This window comes from Aquarana catesbeiana, linkage group LG02 (genome assembly GCF_042186555.1).
Source record: "Aquarana catesbeiana isolate 2022-GZ linkage group LG02, ASM4218655v1, whole genome shotgun sequence".
Classification (NCBI taxonomy): Eukaryota; Metazoa; Chordata; class Amphibia; order Anura; family Ranidae; genus Aquarana; species Aquarana catesbeiana.
Window position 1 is genome coordinate 200,144,725 of NC_133325.1, and position 18,440 is coordinate 200,163,164.

The 18,440-nt window shown below is 41.1% G+C and overlaps 1 protein-coding gene across 6 annotated transcripts in view; it reads left to right on the plus strand.

The window, feature by feature from the left end:
• Positions 1-18,440, plus strand: part of ENOX1 (ecto-NOX disulfide-thiol exchanger 1) — an 855,443-nt gene that overhangs the window by 283,186 nt on the left and 553,817 nt on the right. For 2 of the 6 annotated variants that reach the window (XM_073614184.1, XM_073614185.1), the window contains exon 3: positions 3,002-3,071. The exons of the other annotated variants lie outside the window; for them this stretch is intronic. The gene's annotated coding sequence lies outside the window, so the exon portion shown is untranslated. The remainder of the gene's footprint in view (positions 1-3,001; positions 3,072-18,440) is intronic. 6 annotated transcript variants of the gene reach the window in all.

The window sequence follows — 18,440 nt, forward strand, 5'->3', positions numbered from 1 at the left end:
GAGGGAGAGGAGCAGGATCTTGTAATCATCACTTAATATAGGTTTTTAGAAAGAACAGGAGTGCTCAGGCTTCCGATCTGTTCTTGTTACACTGGTTATCAATCTACTCATCGACCCACCGTGAGGAGTCCATACCTTCCCTATCACAGCTTTTCAATGAAAGGGAGTTTCAACTTCCTAGAGCGTGAAAAAAAAAAAATGATCCTGCTGCATTCTAATATGCTTTTTGGTAATCAAAAATGAATAAAGCAATTGACCACAACAAATACCTATTGTAAAAAGACTTAAACAGAGGAATCAGCCCTGCATGCTCATCATACTAGTTTTGGGGCAGTACTAAATCCATTACCTACAGTTTCCACCAGAGCTTTCTCACACAGGTGTATCCACTCCTAACCCTCCTCGAATTCCAGCACCATAAGTGTTTCCATCTTGGCAAAATATAAAATTGATGGTACATCTATTAAAGGATCACTAAAGCTAATTATTATTTTTTTTCTAAATAACAAACATGTTATACTTACTTCCACTGTGCAGCTCGTTTTGCACAGAGTGGCCCTGAACCTGGTCTCCTGGGGTCCCTCGGCGGCTGTCTCGGCTCCCCCCCGCAAGGACTCAACACTTTCATGCGAGCTCCCTCGCATGGTGTTGAGTGCTTGCGGGTGCGCTCCCATGATACAGCCCGCTCACTGTATTACTCGGCCTCGCCCCCCGGCGCGCCGCGTCATTGGATGTGATTGATAGTGACGCGAGCCAATGGCTGCGCCGCTTTCAATCCATCCACTGTAACCAATCAACGGCCAGGCTGAGCGGCGAAGACGATGCCGGGAGCGAGCGCGGGACTTTCGAGGGGTCAGGTAAGTAAAATGGGGGGGAGGGGGGGGGTGGTATTGTCAGATGTTTTTTCACCTTAATGCATAGAATGCATTAAGGTGAAAAAACTTTTACCTTTACAACCCCTTTAATAAGCCAGAAAACTGTTTCTTGCCATGCTCACCAAAATGCCTGGTCTGTCTGGAAGAAAATACTTCAATGTCTTTTATTTTTTAGCTTTACATCTTTTGAAGGTCAAAACTTGGAGACTTTAAGCAAAAAAATAGCATTTCTGCTTGATTACACCGCAGGTAAAATTGGATACATTATAATTTACCCAATTTAAAGTTACATTTGACATTCTTTTTTGCTTTACAAAAGATCCCCACTATTCTCCCCCTCGGATTCGGTGTAATTTGTGCAGTATGTATTTTGAACATTTTTATAATCCTGGCATGTGGTACAGTGCTTCCAGCCCCTCCAGAGAGTCTCACGCTATAGAGCAGATCTTGCATTAAAGCAAGTTCTTCTTATTTTTTTTTCACACCCTTTGCAAAAAACACTTTATTGAAAGGAAAAAAAAAGCAAAGCCTGTATGGGGGAAAAAACTTAGTTAAATAACTTACCTAACCCCCAACTACAGCCAATGGTGCCTAGATGGGGATGATGTCAGATGCCGGGGATGCTGAGCACCCAAAATCTCTTTAGAAGTTGCCCCTGCTCTGTGCTGGCATGTTTTCACAAGACATCTGTAAGACTAGATATCCAGAGCATCCAGTTCCCTCACCATCAGAAGTCAAGAGCCCCCTACCCTCCCTTACATCACAGTGAACCCCCCTTACCTTGTGCTGCTGTCGGGAAGAAGCTGGGAGCGGAGCTGGGAAGCAGAAATTTAGAAAGTGTCTGGAGGAGGAGCAGAAGAGGGTAGGAGTTAGCTGCCAGAGTCTGCTGAATGCTGAGACCAGGGGAGGTGGAGAGGAGGGGGTACTGCAGCTGCACAGAGAGCGGCAGGAACTGTTGCAGGAGTTTTGTCCTCCTTTCTGCTGATGACTACTAAGACAAGATTGGGGCAGAGACAAGGGGGGTGCTGCAGCTGCGGAAGAGGTGCGAGGGCCACATGAAATGGCCTGGCAGGCCTTGATTCAGCCCACGGGCCTTGTGGTTTACCACATGGGTCTTAGTAGCTTGTACTATGAGACACTGAATTGCCACTCCTGGAATTAGAAGTTTCCTTTTCCATTTAATAACATTTACATTTTCATCTTTATTATGGGAAATAATAAACTATAGTAAAGTAATATCACATAAGTTATGGGTTCTGCCTATGTGGTAGTTGCTTTGTATTGGGTCGTTTTTTGGCGCCCTTTTTGAATCAATCTAGGAGTATGGGCTGTAAGAGGTTATCTTTTTGTTCAATTGGCCAGTGGAGAGAGGACCCGTCCAGCACCCTGTCGACCGCCTCTTCCTATGAGTGCTTATATAGGGGTAGGTTGACTTTGGGGAGTTTTAGGCTGGATTGCAGGCTCCTTGGGAGACCCGGATATTTATTGTTCCGGTCCCCTCTACACATGGGAGGTATTTTAATGCATCTTGTAGAGATTTGAGACATCTTTCCCTATTATCTATGTTATCTATGTCATCGGTGGGTGACATATATTTCATTATTGGTAAGCATTGATGGCCAGATGTTTGTCTCTCTGGTCTAGTCGACGGTAGGGGGGGTGGTGATTTATCCCAGCCGATGCTTAGTTCGGTTCTTGGATCTAGTAACCCAGAAGCGATGTCATGATATCACTTTACTGACATCTTAAAGGCGCCAGTTTTAAAAAATATAAATTATTCAAAGATGCCGATCTTGACGTTTGGAATATTTTCTAGTGCAGAGGAGGGGTTTGGGGTCCTTTACCCCCAATCTCTCTATAAAGAGTACCTGTCACTGCCTATTACTGTCACAAAGGATGTTTACATTACTTGTGACAGCAATAACAGTGATAAAAAAAAAGGTGTAATTTTTTTTTTTTAAATATACACAATATCGGCATACAATATGGGCTATCAGCCTGAGAGGTGGCCGAAATATTAGTATCGTATCGGCACCGACAAAACCATATTGGTCGATCCCTACTATATAGATGTACTGTATATATAATGCTGTATGTTGATAATGTTTATATCTGTCTATACACAGCATAGGAGTGGCGTTATACTTTATGGAATGAAGCCCTGAGGAAGTGGCCATTGCTCCAGGAAACATTTTGGTGAGCTCCATGCTATACCCACTTGACTTTATGCTGTGACAAGTTTTTACATTATACCATTTGATGTTTTGTTACACATGTGGTAATCTTTTAGATAGAGGGGACTCTTTGTTAGCCCCCTTTATGTTTTTGAATATGTATTTTCTATGTATATTTCAATAAACATTTGTTTTTATAAATCTATGTGTATGCTATTTCATTGGGGAATCACCACTTGAACGCCCCTTTCCTTATACTCATTACTGTTTTATTGGCAATTTTTAGGGTTGGGATTCCCTGCTAGCAAACAAGCCTGTTTGAGTTTGGGGCTTTGACTATATATTTCTACAGCACTTTAAGTTATGTTGTCTCCATGGTTCAGCCCTTTGTGGGGTGAAATGCATTGGAGTGGTGAACCGAAACCAGAAGTGACGATTTAAAGTAAAAGCAAGCCTGCCGTACACTAATGCAGTCACATGTGTAGAACCAGCTTTAATATAATAAGTAGGAGATTCACAACACTGTGGGGTTGATTTACTAAAGGCAAATAGACTGTGCACTTTGCAAGTACAGTTGCTCCAGAGCTTGGTAATTGAGGTAAGGCTTCACTTTGCAGAGTACCCAATCACGTGCAAGGGAAAAAAAAAAAAAGCATTTTTGCTTGCACATGATTGGATGATGGAAGTCAGCAGAGTTTCTGCTCATTTACTATGTTCTGGAGCAACTGCACTTTGCAAAGTGCACAGTCTTTTTCCCTTTAGTAAATCAACCCCCATGTGTTGCAAAGCCTCTATTTATTATATATCAGTGTGCGGCATGTTTGTTTTTACTAACTCTCACTTCTGGTTTTGGTTCTTTGGATTACTAGCTGCTGCCAGCTAGGCAATTATCTGATCAAACCGATGTCCTTGATGGCAGATGAGAGATCAGGGGTCTAGTAGACCTCAGAGCTTTCCATAAAGAGTACCTGTCGCTCCCCATGCCATGACAAGGGATGTTGTTCATCCCTTGTGATAGTAATAAAGTTGAATGGAAACAATTAAAGAGACAATGCAAAAAATGTTCAAATAAAAGAAATAAATCAAAAAAATGAAAGCACCCCTCTTCCTTGGTGCTCACACACGTTGGTCTTGCACCATATGTAAATGGTGATTGCAGCACACATGTGAGATATGCCTGCAAATGTCAGAAAGAGAGCAGTAGCACCAAAGCTTGCATTTAACTGTAAGCTAGCCACCTATAAGTGCTTTTTAAGTGTTGCCTATGGAGATTTTCAGGTACCGTAGTTTGTCGCCTTTACACAGGCTTGCAAAACCTAAAATTTTGACATGTTTGGAATCTATTTACTCAGCGCAACATCATATGTTATTATTTACAAACAAATTGGGTATTATGTTGTGTTTTGTGTGCACTAAAAATGCATTTAAGTGTATTTTTTCGAATATGCGTTTGATAAATGGCTGCGCAAATACTGTGCGACGTTCAAATTTGCAACAACCACCATTTTATTTGCCAGGCCTCTGCTTTAAGAAAATATATAATGTCTGGGGGTTCTAAGTAATTGCCTAGCAAAAAAATGCTGATTTATCACCCCAATCCATGTGAGGTTACAATGCTGCTTCTAATTTCCATGGTTCTGATGATGTGACAGAGTGATTCTGCTACAGAACTCTGCATAGCAGCTTAGTTCAACACGATGCTTCTGCATCAAAGGGGAAATTACATGATATTATCAGTGATGTCACTGATACTTTGAGCTTCAGCAGTCTTCTGTCATGCCTACCATTGTGGTAACTGATCACTACTTGTAGTAGTATTGGTGGTAAGAGAAAAAAAGGGGCTGGGTCAGGTCTCTTCTTTTTATGTTAAAAAAAGATACAATATTTCGAATTTTAGGGATCGCTGACTTTTTGAAAATACCTTTTGTACTAGTTACTGTCCATGCACACTTGGTCTTCTTCTAATATTGTACTAACAATTGCAAAACAATGATTTTTACTGTTTGTGTTTCACTGTATTAAGGGAAAAGCTCACCTAAATTAAAAAGCAAACTTGACTTTGAATTTCACGATTCCATGGAATTATATACACAATTGCACCTATGTCCTATCCTATGGGTGAGAAGGCTTTGTTGATTCTACTGTAATCTGATACAGAGGTGCTTGAATTACATAATAGTTGGGTAAAGGAAAATCCCGGGAAAATACTTTTGACTTTTTGTAAAAAAAAAAAAAAAAAAAAAATTCTACCTGTTAAAACTGGAAATAATATATATATTCAAATCTGCTACCAAGCCAAATCCCTGTATGTCCTGAAAAAAAAATCTATGTATAATATATAAATTGCAAAAAGTAAACGTTTTAAAAGTATGAGGTCACCTATAAAAAAAAAAACCAATAAATGCACATATTTTTGCAAGTAAAAAAAATGTGCATTTATTATTCGTTTTTTTTTTTTTTTTTAACTAGGAGCCTGAACAGCAGTAGATCACGGGTGCCGTGCAGGGCTCCTACAGACTTGTCAGTGTATCTGTCTGCTCATACCTCCTATGGGCAGGCAGATGCCCACTAACAGGAAGAATCAATGAACTACCACAGCACCCTGGTAGTTCATTGAGAACTGCAAGACGACACATTCACAGAACTCTGAATAAATTATGCGGCCGGACAGGCAGAGCCCTGCACAGCGCTGCCTTTTTTTTTAAATGTTGACAGTGAGCTGGGGGAGAAGATCCCCAGCTTGCTGTCCCTAGATGCAGAGGATCGGTGAGACCCTGCAGGAATTGGAGCATGTTACATGTTCCACCCAAAATGTAACATGTTCCCAAAGTTGAACTTTGGGAAGAGCAGGGGTCCGGTGCGTCCCTGTTTACCATTTCAGGTCTGATTTTGGTCTGAATATTTGGTTTAATTCGGACCTGAAATGGACCAGAAGACGCACAGGACCTCGCAGCCATGCCGGAGATGTGTGAACCGGCTCCACTGAGAGCCGGTCACAATCTCCTGATATGCGAATTGGATGCTGGGAATCCCACATCCAATTCACAATAGTGTGAACCCAGCCTTAAGGCATGGAACCGAGACATCTCCACAAAACATTCTGGGACTTAAAGTGACTTTGTTGCTAAATTAAAATTACTCTTAAATGGGATCTCCGCAAAAAAGTTAGTTAATTGTCACCTCTCCCATTGCTCACAACATCGAAATGAAGGGACACTTCTTGGGGTGTCGATTGCCTGGTTGTCCACTGTGCTCAATGGTTCCAATTACTGGCCCAAATGTCATTACGGTTTCCTGTAGTGTGCAAAGGGCTCAAGGGAGTAGATCCACAGAATGCAGCAGGGGACAGGCACCCTCGGAAGTAAAGGATCTTGAAGAGTTGTCCAGAAACTCTTAATTTTAATGGTGTGTGTTCAGTAGGAGGTGTAGTTACAGTCCTTCTTTTTTTTTCTTTCTTCTCTTTCTGCAGTGGTACCTTTTAATTTGCAGATTTGCTTTAGACCCCTTTCACACTGGGGTGCTTTGCAGGTGCTACTGCGCTAAAAATAGCACCTGCAAAGCGCCCTGAAAGAGCCGCTCCTGTCTCTTCAGTGTGAAAGCCCCGAGGGCCTTCACACTGGAGCGGTGCGCTGGCAGGACGGTAAAAAATGTCCTGCTAGCAGCATCTTTGGAGCGGTAAAGGAGCGGTGTGTATACCACTCCTCCACCGCTCCTGCCCATTGAAATTAATGGGCAGCGCGGCTATACCGCCAGCAAAGTGCTGCTGTAGCAGCGCTTTGCAGGTGGTTTTTAACCCTTTTTCGGCAGCTAGCGGGGGTTAAAAGCACCCCACTAGCGGCCGAATACCTCCGCAAACCCTACCGCCGACGTCATCCCCGCCCCAGTGTGAAAGGGGCCTTAGTGACGGGTACTGGGATTGGTTAAGAGCAAGCATAGCTTTTCTGATCTCTACTAGTGGTTTTTGGCAACTTTTGCAGTATTGTTTGGACTAAAGTCTCTGTGATGATTTTTTACATTTCAACTTGGGTTTTACTTTGCTTTTTCATTTTCTGTTTCTGCACCTAACCTAAGACCACTTTCATACTGAGGCACTTTTCAGGTGCTTTCACGCTAAGAAAAGCGCCTGAAAAGCTCACGAAAAACTGTTTAAAATCATTGAATGCTTTCACACTGGGGCAGTGCGCTGGCAGAGCGGTGAAAAAAACACCCCTCTCCATTGAAATTAATAGAAAGCTCTTCAAAAGTGCCTGAAAAGCTCTTCAAAAGCGTTCTTTGTTTTACTGGCAGTTTAGAAGCGTCTCATTGTGAAAGAAGCCTAAAGGTTTTGCTTAAATACAGAAGCAATATTGAATTCAAATGTATTTTTTCTAGTTCGCAGTAGGCAGAAGTATAACATGGCTTACAAATCTTCATTAATTGTCAGGTCAGCCTTGGGGAGAATAGTACATGCAGGTGCTGTGATGATGACTTATTCACTGATGTTTGAGGTTTGCTGAAGCCTGATTATGATTCACTGCAATGTAAATCCACAAGTTTCTGGAGACAACTTGGCCAATTATATTTTAAAAAGCTGAACTATTTCTTCTTGCCTCCAAATATGAAAATTTTTAGTTTTCACTCTGGATCTCATATTTCATCTGAATATTGCAGTATTGTGAGTATACGTACCCTGACTTTAGGAGTTTAAAGTCTACAGAGATATGCTCTTAAAAGTGCATCTGTGCCCAGACTGTGGACATTACACTATTTACATAACCCTAACCAATTAGGCCCCAGGGCCTTCTTCTCCCTGAATTCCTAAGATTTGATAATGGATTGAAATACATCAGCTGGACGCTACTAAATAGTACTTGTTTTTAAGGCCATATGCGTTCAGGGTGGTATGTCCTGAATGCAGAAATCTGTGCCCGGTGCATATGTGCCTGAACACATTCAGCCCTAAACGTTAATACTGATTGTTAGGGTGTCCAGCGGTTGCATATTTCTGGCTACCATAGTTTTTGACAGGCTGACGGCAGTGGGCTGTATGCTGCACCCGTGCCTCCTGGATTCCTGAAAGTGCTAGGATGTCATATGGATTTAACTACCAATGTGCATGAGGCCTAACAACTTAGAAACAAGGCTAGTTGTTTACAACAGAGGTCTGGCAGGCTGCCAAGATCTGCTCTTATGGAATAAAAGCTGAGATGTTTTTGCCTTTGTTGTAAAAATGAATTTCTCCACAATGCCAATTGCTACAGAGGTGAATGGGGCTTGTTATAAAGTGGTTTTACTGCTTGTCCAGCATATGTAAAGAGATGAGATTTGAACTACTCTGCGTACCTGGGATTAAGTTTGTTTTCAATTTAGCAGCCAATAATGAACAGAGAAACGCACTTGGCAAGGTCCACTTTTACATATCGTACATATAACTGGCTTAGGCGAGTCATGATTTATTAATTCCTTTTTTTTGTAACCAGGATTAGGGTAGACTACTTTGTATTGCTACTGTATGTCTAGCTGGTTATGTGAAACAATAGATCCACTTAGCACTTTCTAATATGATCATAGCTTAAAATTACTAGAATTTTTTTGTTTTGTTTTTAAAGAATGGCTCATTGCAGTGAATTCTAATCTAGGTAGTTGGTTTGCATTTTAACCACTTGCCGACCGCCGCACGCCGATATACGTCCCTTTTTTGAGGACGGATATCGTTGTTATGGCAACAGCTAGCTGCCATAACCCCGGTATCCCCATTTTCGGCCAGCAGTCGACTACAAGATAAAAGCGGTCTCTGTGGCGGATTCGCCGCGAGATCACTTTTATCGGTGGCGGGAGAGGGCTCCCCCCTCCCGGGAACGATCCGGTGCCCTCCGCCGCTTACCGGAGCCGTTGGCAGCGGCGGAGACGATCACGTCTGTTCCCTAGCAGTGCATGGAGATGAGTGAGGGGAAGATGGCCCCCACCCGTCTCCATGACACTGCAGGGAGGAAGCGATGTCATAACGTCACTTCCGCCCATACCTCTTAAAGCCACATTTTTTCAATGTCATTTTTTCAAATGACATTTTTTTTTTTTTTAATTGTATTTAAGTCCAAACTTACAGGACTTTTAGACCCCAGATCTCATATTTAAGAGGACCTGTCATGCTTTTTTCTATTACAAGGAATGTTTACATTCCTTGTAATAGTAATAAAAGTGTCCCAAATATTTAAAAAAAAAAAAAAAAGTGTAAAAATAAATAAAATCAAATAAAATAAGGAAAAAAAATGTTTTTTAAAACGCCCCGTCCCGACGAGCTCGTGCACAGAACCGAATGCAACGTGAGTAGCATCCGCATATGAAACCGGTGGTCAAACCACACATGTGAGGTATCGCTGTGATCGTTAGAGCGAGAGCAATAATTCTAGCCCCAGACCTCCTCTGTAACGCAAAACATGCAACCTGTAGAATTTTTTTAAACGTCGCCTATGGAGATTTTTGAGGGTAAAAGTTTGACGCCATTCCACGAGCGGGCGCAATTTTGAAGCATGACATGTTGGGTATCAATTTACTCGGCGTAACATTATCTTTCACAATATAAAAAAAAAAAAATTGGGCTAACTTAACTGTTGTCTTATTTTTTTTATTCAAAAAAGTAAATTTTTTCCAAAAAAAGTGCGCTTGTAAGACTGCTGCGCAAATACAGTGTGAAAAAAAGTATTGCAATGACCGCCATTTTATTCTCTAGGGTGTTAGAAAAAAAAACAATATATAATGTTTGGGTGTTCTAAGTAATTTTCTAGCAAAAAAAACTGTTTTAAACATGTAAACACCTAAATTCCAAAACGAGGCTGGTCTTTAAGTGATTAAAGGATAACTCTGTTCTCCTGATAGTGTGTGTTTGATATATACCTCCTCTTAATTACATATTTATCATGCCAGACACTGGGCAGTGATCATTCAGAGACTGCACTATGTCTTTGCAGATCACTTCAGGTCACTTCCTTGATCTCCAAGGCAGAAACCTCTTCCGTTTCTTTTACTTTATCCATTTCTCCTCTTCTTCTTTTCAACTTTTTTCTTTTTTCATGTGACACGCTTTCATGTTAGATTCCACTTCATGCTCATACATAACTACGCAAATCCTTTTTTCTTTAGACCCCATTCACATATAGGTGATTGGGAACTGTGGGCAGAATCGCTGCAATTCTGTTTGCAATTCCAAAACGCAGCAAAACACAAATTGTGCGCTTGGATGCCATTGCAAACCCGACACAGTTTATGCCATGATTGTCACATGACAAAATGCGCAAAGAATTGTGGCAATGCGTGTGTGTACCATTGCACCTGGCTCAGGGCCAAAATTTGGTCCCTGTGCATCTTTGGTGCAACAAACACGCATGGGGAAGCCAGTTCAATTGAATAGGCTGACATATGCATGACACGCGTTTACATGTTCTCACTAATTGTTATGTTAACGGAGCCTTAAGATTTATTTTTTTGCAAACATGTTTTTCTGGTTATTCTACCTGACATACTTTATTTTTTGTCTTTCTTGATCTTCCTTTCTTATTTTTCTTTCTCCTCCTTTTTAAATATTTTTTTTTTCCTTTATGCAGCATCTTGCAAAAAAGATATTTCTGCATTGTGTGTAAATAGAAAAAAGTTTCTGTTCATAGCATTTTCCCATCTAATGAGGCCCTGTCCTTAGACTGGCCATAGATTAATAGATTTTTGAACGAAATTCTTAGGAAAAGTCTTAGGAAAATTGGTATGAGAATTTGAGATGTACTAGATTTGAACACATACTCTTTTAAGGGTTTAAGAGCTAGGCTTCTCCACTGCATGTTAATGAGAGATGGACGCAGCCCAGCTATTAGGACGTAAGGCTCTGTTCACATCTTGGCGTTCCGAATTACAGGTGGAATCACCACGATTCTGCCCATGATTGGAAATAGTGGCAAGTTGCAGGACGCCTGTGCGATCCCAGTCACTTCCAATGGCACCCCAATCAGGGCGCGATTTTGCCGCGATTGTCAACTGACAAATCGAGGTAAAATCACGCAAACAGAATCACGGGACACCTGTCGTGCAAAAGAAGTACAAGATCTTCTTTTGGGTGACAGGCGTCCCGCGATTCTGTTTTTTGCCCGACGAATCGTGGCAAAATTGCACCGCGATAAGGGTGCCATTGGAAGTGATGGGGATCACATGTGCATCCTGCGATTTGCCGCTATTTCGAATCGTGGGCAGCATCGCGGTGATTCGGAACACCAAGATGTGAACGGACCCTTACGTCCTAATAACTGGGCTGAGTCCAGCTCTCATTAACATACAGTGGAGAAGCCTAGCTCTTAAACCCTTGAAAAAAGGCTGTTCAAATTGAGAAATCTGCTTCCAGACAGGGTTTATTATCGTAAACAGTTTCCCAGTCCATCTCATAACAAAGAGCACTAAGTAGAATTTTTCTGTGCTGGAATCTAAACCTACAATTTCATTGTTTTTTTAAATTTTGCTTTGGAGAACTGGGACATGTAACAAATATAAAGTCACTATTATCCCATATTGGCTACAAAAGTGGAGACACCCTTTAAATCTTCCCTCCTCCTCCCTTTTTCCACTTTACCCAAAACCGAGCTAATGTGTATTCTTCTAATTGGTTTAAATATTTGGTCTGATTACTTTTTTCCTTGTGATAACACAAAGTTGGGAGTGTCCATAAAGCCCTTACCACTGTCCCTCTCTATAGTCTAAGTACAATTAGGCATACAAGGCAACCCCTCATGTTTAGGGACCTGGAGGCCAGCATAGATTCCTGTGGGCTGTTCAATCATGCCTGCAAATCTAATCTCCATGTTGTGTCTAGGGCAGCCTTAATATATCAATTAGAGACAGCGTTTGAACAAGGTTTAGGAACATACAGTCTAATCAGAGAAATGTAGTCTAATCAGAGTTATGTTGCAGATTCAGATTTACAATCTAGTATGACAAGGCATTCCATATTCATGAGAATCAAACTAAATTAATACAGCTTACAGTTTAAAACAGCACTTTAAAGCCAGTTCATACGAGCTTACGATATCCAATGAATTCAAAATAGGAGAAAAGGACATAAGAAGCCCCAGATTCCGTCCAGTAACAAAGGTTTGGATGTAAGGGGCAGCGTTGGTTTCCACTCTCCTGGCTTGCAGCTTTTATGTGGAATTGTCCTTGAGCCCACTAGAGAGATGTCACATGGAAATGCTGCAAATATATTTTATTGTTTCTGTTTTACCTGGACTTTAGTAAATATTAAGACCCCTTTCACATATGGCATGTCCATTTTGACCTCTATGGGAGATTGGATAAAAGCGGATCCTCCTGTCCGTTTTCATCCAATTCCATCTGTTCCGCCAGACGGATGGAAAATAGGGTTTCCATCCGTCTGGATTTGGCGGACCAGATATCAGATCGGATAGCGCTGGATGTCAGCGGACATGTCACCGCTGACATCCGTCGCTCCATAAAGGTGAACGGAGTGTCCGATCAGGTCCGCCTGAAAAACGAACAGGCGGACCTGATCGGCAGCCTGTGTGAAAGGGCCCTAAAAGCTTTGTGGCAATTAAATCATACTACATCATCCTTCTAAACGTTAACGTTGTTTTGAACATGCCACGCCCTGCTGGCCACACCTGTTACAGTTGAATTGTAGAATCTCCTTTAGACCTACCAATCCTGTCCAGTACTGCAAGATAAAATGAGTGTAAAAAAAACTTTACAAAATATTGTCCTTTTGTTATAGAACATATGAAGGGTATCCACCCCTCTATCACAGATCCTTCTTGGGAATACTGTAAGGCCTTAGATACCTATCTGCTTATATGTGGAGATTCCCACATTTATTTTCCTTTTAGGAGAAAGTTTTTTTTTCAAACGTACAATCAGATGTGCTCCTCATTGTGTGTTCCTCCCCACAGATTCCTCATTTGTCCTTAATGCCAGCGTTCCTATCTAAAAAAACAATATTTTGCGGCACTGATATTAGCCTCCAGAGTGGTAGTTTTGCACCAATAGAAGGACACAGCCATGCCATTCCTAGAGTGTCCTATTATTCAAATAGAGGTGGCATTGAGCAGTTGAAGGGCATATTAGGAGCAGTTAACCTGTTGGTCTTGGTGGGGCCTTCTGGTGGCATATCTGGGTGTAATGTCCATAAAGGAAATTTTGTGTCTATTTGTTGCCAAAGGAATAGAAGATACAATAATAGCTCTTACAGCAATTAAAGACTAAGTTCATATTACATAAACTGGCCAATGCAGAGAAGGGATGTAATGCTGAACTCAGCTGCTGCTAGGATGTTCATCTTTCTAATGTGTAAGTGTGCTTACTTCTGCAATATTGGGGGAGAGCTCTGAACTCTGTCGTGTCCGGGATATAAGTCGGATGTAGGAATGAAATCATGGGGAATTTCTTCCAGCCTACAGGTATGCCATTTGCATAAAACAATACTTTTACAAGTGGCACAGTGCATTTTGAACTACTGGGTGACTTTGTCTGCATGGGCCAGGTTTTGTAAAAGATAAAGTTAGCCTTTAATTTCTGAGCTCTAAGGACTATTAATGTACCTTCTATTCCTTAGGTTATAACAAAACCTTTCTATACGCTCATGTAGACCTGTGTGAACACACAGATAGCTATGGCTCTGGGCCTTTGCCTACATGTCAAAGCACCTGCACATCATCTTGTGATGCCATCCTGACTCCTGCACATGCCCAGCATGTTCAGTAAATACAAAGCTATAGAATAAAGAAGGATTTTTTTGAATGTCTCAAAAAAAACTCCGCAGTACTGGTGTACCGCTGCTTATGTAAACATACATGCATACAAAAATGGCAAGCTATGCCTCTATCCTTTGCCTTTATGTCAATGCATCTTGTGCTGTCACCCTGACACCTGCACATGAGTAGCAGGCAGTGTACACTAACTAAAAACTACTAGGAAAAAAAAGGAGGTTTTAACAAGAGAATTTGCATGTCTTGTCTGCCAGGAAAACCTCTACTTTCTAGCAGTTTATTTTTTCAGTTTAGCTCTGCCTGAACCTCCATGTCCATAATACTCTAGTTTAATATTGCTCATTTTAACGTATTTTATATGCATTTTCATTTTTTTCTGTAGCTTTTGCCAGACTAGAGAAGAACATTCCACAATTAAAACCGTGCAACAAAACGAGGCATTTATATAAATTATTAACATAAAAGTAAACCATATGTTAAGCAGGCCTGTGTAGAATTGCTTTAATTAACGAAATAAATTCTGGATTATTTTTTAAAATAATCTTGGAATTTGGCCAGAGCTGTCATAGAGCATTAAAGGTACAGTACGACATAGCATTTGTTTGAAAGATAAACTATGACTATGGGGGTTATTTAAGAAAGGCAAATCCACTTTATACTAAAAGTGCACTTGGAAGTGCAGTCGCTCTAAATCTAAGGGGTAGATCTGAAATGAGTGGAAGCTCTGCTGATTTTATCATCTAATCATGTGCAAGCTAAAAAGCATTTTTTTTACTTTCCTTGCATGTCCCCCTCAGATCTACAGCGACTTTACTTCCAAGTGCACTTGCAGTGCAAAGTGGATTTGCCTTTAGTAAATAATCCCCTATGTCTCTTGCCAGTTTGCATATCTTATTGCCTGTTCCTACTACTTTTCCCACATGAACAAAGCCAGCACAGTAGAAAGGTGTCTTCCGACTTCTACAATCTGGCTGATAGCTCATATATGATTCATAAATCAGATTGTTTATATTTAAAAGCATTGCACACGCTCAAATGTTTCTGTTGATTTAACTGCATATTAGTGTAGTTATATTCCAGGTGTCATGGGCTCACATGTTGTGGCTGCAGTTTATAGTGTAACGGCAGATTGATTCCCCTATGTCCAAATTTCCATGTATTAATTCACCTAGCTTGTCCCTATTCTCTAAAGGAACAGGCAAATTCTTGTTCAGGTGGTAATCCATGCCTCACCATTTCTTCTGTGTTGCATCACAAATGTTGGAGTGCTATGTGATGAAAATACATCTCTTCTAACATGGTGATCTCTCTGTGAATGTGCTGCCTGTTTGTGGCTAGGTCAGATCTAATTACTGAACCAGTGCTAGACCAAGAGACCCAGGGATTGTGGGATATGCAGTTTTTTTACAGGAAGCGTCTATTCCTGGACAGGTGGAGGTCTTGCATTAACCTCTACAGCAGGGGTCTCAAACTGGCGGCCCTCCAGCTGTGTCGAAACTACAAGTCCCATCATGCCTCTGCCTGTGGGAGTCATGCTTGTAACTGTCAGCCTTGCAATGCCTCATGGGACTTGTAGTTTTGCAAAAGCTGGAGGGCCACCAGTTTGAGACCCCTGCTCTACAGTGTCTTGTGGCATGTCTCATAAACTAAATCTTCTGACTAAGTAATGTGAAGGTTTACTATACTATTTGCTGTGTGTACAGGCCACCAAATGATATTGTGACACTACATGATGAATGTACACCTTATAGAAGAAAAAAGAAGATTGTGTAATGTATAGCCGACCTAACTTCAGCTTGTTCAATTAAGCTTTGACAAAAAATCTGGAAGCTTTCTATGCAGGGCTGCACCAGACTTTGCGCATTCCAACTTTATTAACGACCTCCCGCCCGCGCTATAACCAAATGACGCCCCCTGCGATCACCAAGTCTGAGACTTGGCTGATCACAGATCATAGTAAGGGGCCGATCCCGAACCCGGTCCCTTACCATATGATCAGCTGTCAGCCAATGATCGGTAATCAATCACCGGCTTCTGTCAGAGGGACATCGGTCCCTCAGACAGAGAGCCACGGCTGCCTATTCTTTGCCCACCAGTGCCACCTGCCAGTGCCACCTATCAGTACCCACCAGTGCTACCTACCAGTGCCCACAGTGCCTCCTACCTTTGCCCAACAGTGCCACCTATTAATGCCCACCAGTGCTGCCAATCAGTGCCACCAATCAGTGCTGGCTATCAGTGTCACCTACCAGTACCCATCTGTGCCACCTATCAGTTCCCTTCAGTACCGCCTGTTAGTGCCACCTATCAGTGCAGCCTATCAGTGTCCATCAATGAAGGAGTAAAATTACCTGTTTTCAAAATTTTATAACAAACTATGAAACTGTTTTTTCTTTTTTTTTTTTTCTCAAAATTTTTGGTCTTTTTTCGTTTTCTTAGCAAAAAATAAAAAACCCAACAGTGATTAAATACTGCCAAAAGAAAGCTCTATTTGTGTGGAAAAAATGATTAAAATTTAATTTGGGTACAGCTTATATGACCGTGCAATTGTCATTCAAAGTGTGACAGCGCTGAAAGCTGAAAATTGGTCTGGGCAGGAAGGGGGTTTAAGTGCCCAAGTAAGCAAGTGGTTAAATTAACCCCAATGTATTATTAGTGCCTATATGTTAATGTATTTTATTTCTGCTCTCTGCCCTATGGAGGGCTATGTACCTGTGCTAATTTTGCCACATATATTTCACCTTATTATGGGAAATCTGGTTCCTGTTCCAGTGGGGCATCAAAGATTTGGTGTGTGTTATGTCGGTAGCAACGTTGCTTTTTGTTCTAAGCAATTATGAACATGTTAGCTATGAAATACGGTGCAGCTTAATGCTTGGAACCTGTCTTTTCCACTTAAGCTGCCCCGATATTAATGAAAACGGCCCATGCCCGAGTGCCTTAGAGAGCTTCATTTCTATAAAAAGGTAACCTTCACTGCATTTATAGCAGCATTTCATTTGCTCCAATGGAAACGTAACCAGGCGGCCTTCCTGGTGGCAATGGCCCTTAAGCAGAGATGCTAATTCAGATATTTTTCACAAGTTACATGAAGGGAGAGGTCACACAGATAAGAACGTGAACAGTATGAAGTGGTGACATTCAGCAAGTCCTTGTCTCTCACCACCATTAGCATGCAATGCCTGCTCTTATGTTTTATTGCCTCGTGTGCTTTCCTTGACCAGGCAGGGAGTCTGAGAAGCTGGGAAGCAGTTAATGCCATACAAATTATTGTTTCCTGCTCGAATGCTTTATGTTTTAACACCACTGAAATGATTCTCCATCCCCATGTATACCTAAAATTTTAGACGTGAATGAAGGAATGTATAATTTATATGTTTCCCAGAGGTAATGAAGTGACTCAGTAGGGCTCTGATGGAACTTGTGAAAGAGACGGTTCTAAAAATCACACATCTCATGCAGAAAAAGTTATTTTTAAATGGGAACTGTAAATGATTCTCTGGCATTACATGCTAATTAGAGCTGGAAACCTACACTTCTGTTCTTTTCTTTAGGGAATATAGAGGAAGATGTGAATGTAGCAGCACAAACGTGTTAAAGCAGACCTGTGTTCAAATATTATGTTGTGCTGCAATGGGCTATATAAATCCTGTATTGTAGTAGTAATAATAATAATCACGAACTTGCTTAAATTTTAGATTGGACTGACATTGAGTGTCTTGTACTAGGTACTAAAATAACAGAATGGGAGAGAGGAACAGAGGACGGTACATGCAGTAATACATATACACATAGACATAGACCGTGGCCATAAGTGCTTGATAATGTTTTTCCCGTCTTACCAAATAAAGAAATATTGTTTTAGTGTCTCCACTAACGTGTTAATGTACTAACTACTGTTGTGGAACTGGTCTATGTTTTTTAATTTTTATTACCGCTCGAGGAGACATTGGAAAATTTTTAGCAAATGACACCAGATATTTATCAAGACTAAGAAAATTCTGCTTACCAGTTTACTATAGAGGTCACCAATATGAAGGATGAAGAAGATGTTCTATATACGCTCTCCAGATGATAACCTCATTTCTAATTTATAAGCCATATCGTTTCAAAGCGATGTTACCATTCTTGGGGTATAAACTCTGCTCTTATGACGATGTGGGTTCTCTGTGATAAAGATATATTTTGTTCAGTATCAACAGTAATGGCAATGTTAGTAGAAGTTGACAATATTGAACTAGTCGGGGTTGGATCCATATAGCTTGTGTCACAAGCAGAAGGTCGGCTGACCAGCATTACTGTGCCTAACAGGGCTACGTTATTGAGAGGTCACCAGGTTACAGGCATACAATTTATAATGGTAAAAGCGTGACTTTTCTCAACTAAATTGGCGTATTCCTGCTGGTATGACATCTTATTTACATTTTACCTGCCCTTTCCGGGAACAAAAAGAAAAATACCTGGTTTAAACTAGATGGCATATGTGTATTCCAGTCTTATAGCTTGATACAGTGACTATCAGCTCCTCAGGGTTTGAGCAAATATTTTTTATAAATAAACAGAGGTAAGTATCATACTCACAAATGAATGCTGGAATCGTAGCTTGTTATAAAACCATCAACTTGGATCCATGTGGGAACACCTACAGTACCAAGGGC